Here is a 7,400-nt window from a genome sequence, read left to right as displayed (position 1 = left end):
ATAGCATAAATATACAGCTACTTTCAATTATTTCAAAGAGAAGAAGGTTTTGAACTAATAGGTTTTAGAGAACATATCATATCTTCATCTTGTGCTAGGAACAACTGCTACAAAGACAACAATATGCAATGTATTAATTATTGTAACTGTACTATTAACCTGTTTTGAAACTATCTCATTACTACTTTTTCTCAATAAAATTATTAAAATATAAAAAACTGTCTCCAGAATCCCATGGCTCCTACTTTCTTGCTACCACTTTATATTTTAAGAACACTTCTACTCATTCTATTTCCTTTACTATGGTTTTTCTACAGTCAATTCTCACAAAAACTAAAATAGTTCTCTTTAAATGTCAGAGAACGTAACCTTTTTGTCCTTAACTTGTCCTATGTCTTCATAGCAAAAATTACCAACAATTCATATTAGTCATTTCCATGGTCTACTGGCCCCCCTATCTGTTTCACCATTTTTCAAAGTAGTACTATGGATCAAAACATGGAATTAGCTGCCTGGCTTCAGACAGAAAAAGTAGATTTGAATAAATAATATTGCTCATTTATTCAAAAATTGTCACAGTGTAGTAGCTGAGCAAAGGCTTTCAGAGTACAATGGATAGCAAAGGCATAGTGTGCATTCTTGTGGGTCTCACATTGCAGTGGGTGAACTCTTTCCTATTAAAAGGACATAGAACTATGCCCTGAAGACTCAATCATTTTCTTTTTTTAATTTAATTTTATTTTGAAGAGTAAAAACAAGGCAAAAACAAAGGCAAGAACAATAACATACAACAATAGATATCTCACAGATTTTTACAACAATAATAGCAAATTAACAATGGTTGTTATATTACCTATTTCATATTCATTCCAATACTATCTTCAGTTGCTCACTAAGGGCTAAGGTCATACTTCGTGAACATTTCTATTTATGCAAATAGAACATTTCCTTAAAATAGTTTTTTGTTAAATATCCATTGGATAATTTTAAATGGCCTTCCTATTAGATTCAAGTGTAGTATTTAGAAAACACCAAAAAGCCTGAAATGATTTCATGGGTCATTGTTTGAATAAAGATGAAGGAAACTACTGTTCAAATTACAGATATAATCTAGGAAGGGAAGTTAACACTTTGAACAATAATATGTCCTGGAACATTCAGAAAAATAAAAGTTTTAAGGTGTTTTGTTTTGTTTCTGGTATAATCAGGAAGATCTTCAGAGGAAAGTTGCTCTGATAAAGGATAAAGTCTCTGAGTGATGGAGAAAGGAGAGAGAAACTTAGCAAATGAGAAGAATGAAACATAAGAAAATTACTTGACCAATTCACTCTTTTAATCCTTGACTTAGTTATTTCTTGGTCCATACAATATCACTATGTCTAATAACAGGCCAGACCTAGGTGTGCTGGTATACACCTGTAATCCCAGCTCTGAGGAGGTTGAAGCAGGAGGATCACTGGATCACCACTACATGGTGAGTCCAGGCAGACCTGAACTACATAGTGAAACCCTGTCTCAAAATAACAAACAAACAGACAAACAAATAAGTAGAATATACATACATACATACATATTGTACATAATACAAACATACAAGGCAGAAATTCTCTAAGTGAACCAAATTGCAAATCATTTTTCTGTGTTAGGATTTGTTTAACTCAAAATGTTTTAACTGATATTCTGTTCTTTTTCTCTCTCCTTAAATAATTTCTTCAAATTTGTTATCAGAAGTGATTGAAATAAAAAATATAATTGAGTCCAATTATCATTATCATGGAAATGGTTTTAAGAGAAAATTGGTCAAATGAATTTCATTGCTTCCCATTTTCAAGCAGTACAGAGTTGCCACAACAAGCAGACAGCAGTCTGTTCAGAATGCTCAAGATCTGCTCTATAATACAACTTGCCTATTCACAGGAGGGAAAACCTAAGAAACAACTTAGGTGTACATCTTGATTTCATGATATAAGACAAGCGCAAAGCCACCACCCATCCCTCGGAGAACATTGGCCCATGCGCCCTTGAAATAAGCTTTGCCTCCTTCATTATGAGCAATCTTCCTCCAGCAGTCAACTGTGCCTGTGTACAAGATATCAGTTCCTTTTATCTCTGAGTACATGATCATGTGATGGGGAACGCTGTCATATGGATAGGAAGTCAAGCCAGCAGTGGATGTAACAAACTGTACAATCATCCAGCTGATGATGATATGAGTATTTTGGGGGTCTGGAAGCATTCCATTTGCAGTGTCATATATACCAAAATATGCAGCTTGGTAGATGACCATACACTGCATGGACATATTAAAGCCTTGATACAGGCCCTTAATCCTGATTTGTAGATTTTAACCAGGCAGTCACCAAAGCCTTTGGATTCCCTTTCTGCTCCAGCTTTACCCACAAAATCCAGAAGGTACACAAAGCACAAGGATGTGTCACCTCCTGATGTCAGGTTCCCTGCAAAGTAGTGCCAAAACTGGGTCCTCTTCACACCAACCAGGAAGATCTGCTTGTATTTATCTTTGAAGGCAATGTTGAAAGCCTGGATGAGGAAGTATCTGATGACGTTGGCCAGGTTACCACACCAGAAGGACAGGACTTCCTGCTCCTTGAGGATTTCAACCAAACAGTCTGTAATGTCTTCTACTGCTTATCTTTGGTGATTTGCTTACTGCCATGTTTCACCTGCAGCAGCAGCTTGACCTGCTCAATGGGCGCTACCAAAGTCTTGGAGATGCCTGCTGCCACTCCACCTGCCAGGAAATCTTTGGCAAAGGACACAGTGGCATCTGTTATGTTGTAAGAAAAGAGGAAGCAGGTGACTACAGGATAGAACTAGGCTGGGAACTGGCTTTGACTCTTGGGCTCTGACCTTCTATTCTTAACGTTCAGCAAAAACCCAAAGTAGTTCTCAGAGCTGGGCATTCTCATTAGCACCTGGCACTTTGTAGTTTCCAGCTTGAAGAAAATAGTAACAATTTCCTCCATACTGTACCTTACTGGCACAGTAATATATCAGTGAGCAGATAAGAGAACCATCTGATCTGTAAGAAGGCATTGTAAGTTATGATTCTTCTATAGCTTATTTACCCTGAAGTCTGATTTTATTATTAAGAATTAGCAGCCCATCTCTAAGCATGCACTTCTACTTCTTCCTAAAGAGACCACAGTTCTCATAGACACTGTCTCACAAGTAACATCTAATAAATACATCTTCTCTTTCTATCAAAGCAAAAGTTATGTTAGCCATCAAGTAATTCACATAAATGTAAACATATAAATAAGAAAGTTTGTAAGGTATACATTTTGGACTCAAGTAATGCATTAATTGGAAAAAAAAACTTACAGTAAAACTGAGCATGTAATATGAATGCTATTTAGCTTTTATACATCTGAATCATAGGAAATAGATCCCAGAATCTCCAACAATTATAAGCTTATCTGAAATGAGTGGAAGTGTCCAGGTACACACAGACTGGTTAACAGTTTAGTGCCAATATAGTCGGTTTCACTGATACAATTATTTTCATATTTATCCAGGTACCTCCTCAAATACCTCAAAAGTCAAAATCACAAATCCATTGTAAGTAAGTAATGCACCTCATCTGAGGAATTATTAAATCTTTTCTCCTTTCACTGAGGTGATTAAACTATATCTGTTCCCTTCTCTCTTTAATTTTCTTGAGGATTAGTTTAAACCTCAAAATTTCCAAGGTTTCAAAGCTAAAAACATTTCCCACTAACTTCAAAACATTTTCCACATAGGAAGGGGTGAAATTAAAAACTGGATCTCACTTTTTACCTTATTGCTTTCATAGTTCCATGGAGAATTTAAAAAGTCAAACTACAAGTCTTTATCTCTTGCATTGCCAACCCAGCCCTGTGCTGGATGAATAGAGAAATCTGTCATTGACTTAAAGATGTATAATACAAAATTCTTTGTTCATATGAAAGTGGCTTATTTTAGAATATTTTGTATTTTTTTTTTAGTCACTCTATATTTCAAACTGGCTTTGACCCCACTATGTCACCAAGAGTGGCCTCAAATTTGCATCCATTCCTGCTTCGGCTTCTGAAGCTCTGGGATTACAAGTGTGGGCCACCACACCCAATTCAGAACCTTGTATTTTTGATTTGTAACTCTTTTAATTTAGTTTGGCATAGTTTTCTCTGAGCTCCACACTGAATTCATGTAAACATATCTTGCCCATGACAGTATGCAAACTTTCTTCACACTTCTATCTGAGAATAGCAATACTCACGAGCATTTTGGGTATCTTTGAGTTTGACTAATTTCCTCTCTATGGATTAAATTCTGGATCACAAGACATTTACACAGTGAAGGATCATGCAGCAGCCAACATACAACAGCACAGTGTGGCTTATGGTCTTTAATCTTATGAAATCATGTGAAAGAACTCTCCACCATTTCCAGAATTCTCACTACCAGTTCTACTAACTTTACAAAATGTAACATGTTTCCTATTTAACCATGTATACTAGGCACCAGGAGGCATAACAACCATAACCTCCCTCCCAGCACCATGTGACTGTTCCCTGATGTGACCCTTCTTGTCCACTTAAAAGATTCTCTTAGTGTTCCACTGCTCCACTTCACAACCAGGAAGTATGATCTAAATGAACCAACCATTCAGGTCTCCTCCAACACAGTCATATATTCTGATCTAATAAACATGATTCAATGATTAATACGATTGCATTTTCCTGTCAATTTTTAATACTTTTATTATAATTAATATGTACTAATTTTATAGGCTGATGGGATTTGCTATGCATTTTCACATATGCACACAAGGTATGTTGATCATATCCACCTATGTTTTACCATTACCTTCCCTTTGACTTTCACTTTTCCCAGACCATTATGATCACTCCTACTTTCAGATCAACTTTTATTTTTTGTGTCATTTTCTCAGTTTCAACCTGTGAGAGAATATTCAATTTTTGTCTTTCTGTGTCAGCTTGTCACACTTACCATAAAATAACATAAAGTCCTCCATTTTGATCCATTTTGCTGCAAATGGCAGGGTTTTAATTTATTTGATTAATACCTTTTTTTATCCATTCATCTATTGGGAAACTCCAAAGCTGATTCCCTATTACTCTTGTGAATAGTGCTGAATCCACTTGGTCATGTAGGACTCTCATTTACATTTTCATGTCATTTCTTTTGAATCATGAGTATCAGAACTTATACAGTGTGTGCTGGGTTACTGAGAGTTAGATTTTGTGTACATTGGGCAAAGAAGTGCAAGTGTACATCCAATGGCATCCAATGGTAAAAGAAAATGCAGCTGCCTTTATTGAAGATGATAGAGATTTGCTGAAAGCATGTGGGTTCATGCAAGCACAAACAAAGGGTAGATGAAGAGGGAATGAAGTGATATCTCATGGTGGAAAGAAGAATATGAAAAAAGATTCATCAGGATTTGGGCCTGTGTGTCCCCCACATTGCTCACTGGATCTTCTGGATATGACTAATAAGGTGCTAGTCAATTCAACGGTAACTAGCAGACATGAATTTCCAATAATTCACACTTATACACATACATGATATGTTGCCCCAATGTACAAACCATTAATGAATTTTGAACCGGTTCTTATTCAGCTGGATGTGGTGGAACATACCTGCTGTCTTGATATAGTATGTGATACAGGAAATGAAATATAAAAGATACTATATATGATAAATTGTTAGATGTCTGATATGACAAGTTCATGTGTTTTAAAAATAAAATAATTAATTCCAGGAACAACAGAGGTTAAGAGAAGGAAATATTTATTCAGAGGGAGAGATACAGCTTCTGAGAGGCAGGAGGGGCCCCAAGTTGGTTGCCAAGGACAACAATTTACAGGAAAAGCTTATAGAGCTCAACCATATGGACAACAATTTACAGGAAAAGTTTATAGAGCTCAACCATATGGACATGATATTGACTCAGCTATAATTAACCCATAAAAGGTAATAGTGATCAGTGGTAGACCAAGCCACGTAACAAGGGTGTAAGGAGGAACAAAGACATTTTAGGAAATGAAGGATCTGGAGGTCTTAGTCACACACCAGGGTGATTTATGCCTATTTAGGGATCATTAGGCCTGGTACATGTAACTTGAGGAAGGATAATGACTTGGCCATTTCATCTTTACCTTGAGGCCGGTCTCCAGTAGATTTGTCTACAGTGACTTCTGAGATGTATTTTATTTCTGTCTTGGTTCTCTTCAGGGCCTAGCCTACCTGACAGCCTATAATATTTCTGCTTAGTTTATTTTTTAAATTTTTCTTATATAATTTTATGTTTTTAATACTTTTATTGAGAAACAAATAGCAATGAGAAAGTTTCAAAACAGAATAGCAGGACAGTTTCCATAATAAATACTCTGTACGTTGTTGTCTTAGTGGTTATTCATTGTAAAAGATGAAAACATGGTATCCTATCCACAAACACTATTAGAACAAATATTTCTATTAATTGAATTAAGAGAACATAGCTATATAGCTATCCTAACTTTTTTGAGTATACAGATACAAAATGGCCATTGATTTGTATTCTCATTTTTTGTTCAATTTTGTCAGAGAAGGGTACTCCATTCTCACTTAAATATCGTAGTTGTGTAAATTCAGCCAAATATTCCAATACTGTCCAGTAGTCCATAATAGTAAGGGGTTTTCTATAAGACTAGCAATGTCAGAAGTTGTTGACTTGAGCCTTTTACAGCTCAGCATATTAACATGGCTTTAATATTTATACTTTGTTTTTATACATTTCTGCTGGGCGGTAAACACCAAGATAAAGAAACAGCTATATATCAAGAATTACAACTTTTATATCTGACAAGGTCAATCAAATCCCCTCAGGATTTACCCTGAAACCATGTACCGCAGTTTGTAGATCCTTTGTCAGTGTCAGCCATGTGGATGAGTCATGGCCATTGCTTGAACAATTTGCCCTTTGTGAAAGGCTGAGAAAAGGTTTTCTCTCCATTTGACTCTCTTTAGGCACACGCTACATCATCAATCACTTTCCTCTGTGGCCCAATAATCTCCCTTGATCAGAAAATTTGGGACAGAACTGAGTTACATGATGTTACAGTACAGGTTCTTATATGTCTTGAGTCTTCATTGACCTGGAAAGGTAAGTGCCATAAGTTGGCACTCCTTGCACTCCTCCTTTTTCTCTAATTTTTTGTTTGCAAACTTAGGTTGTTAACCCTCCAGAAGAGAAGCTCATTATTATTACCCTACAACATAGGCAGTTGATTTTAACCTATCTGTGTGAGTATCAAAATTCTTAGGCATAACATGGAACATGTATTTTCCATCAAGTATTGATAAGTTAAACATAAAGGCCTTATAAAATATTTACAAAAGAATAAAAAAAT

General features: G+C 35.9%; 2 pseudogenes; one reads left to right on the top strand and one right to left on the bottom strand.

Annotated features, from left to right (window-relative positions):
• Positions 1–1,939: 1,939 nt before the first annotated feature.
• Positions 1,940–5,020, bottom strand: LOC101581266 (annotated as a pseudogene).
• A 275-nt stretch (positions 5,021–5,295) lies between these two features.
• The window catches only part of LOC105740903, a 38,935-nt pseudogene continuing 36,830 nt past the window's right edge, over positions 5,296–7,400 (top strand).

The sequence above is a fragment of the Octodon degus genome, unplaced genomic scaffold, assembly GCF_000260255.1.
Source record: "Octodon degus isolate 3935 unplaced genomic scaffold, OctDeg1.0 scaffold00269, whole genome shotgun sequence".
In the NCBI taxonomy this organism is placed as follows: domain Eukaryota; kingdom Metazoa; phylum Chordata; class Mammalia; order Rodentia; family Octodontidae; genus Octodon; species Octodon degus.
This window is presented reverse-complemented; position numbering and strand designations above follow the sequence as displayed.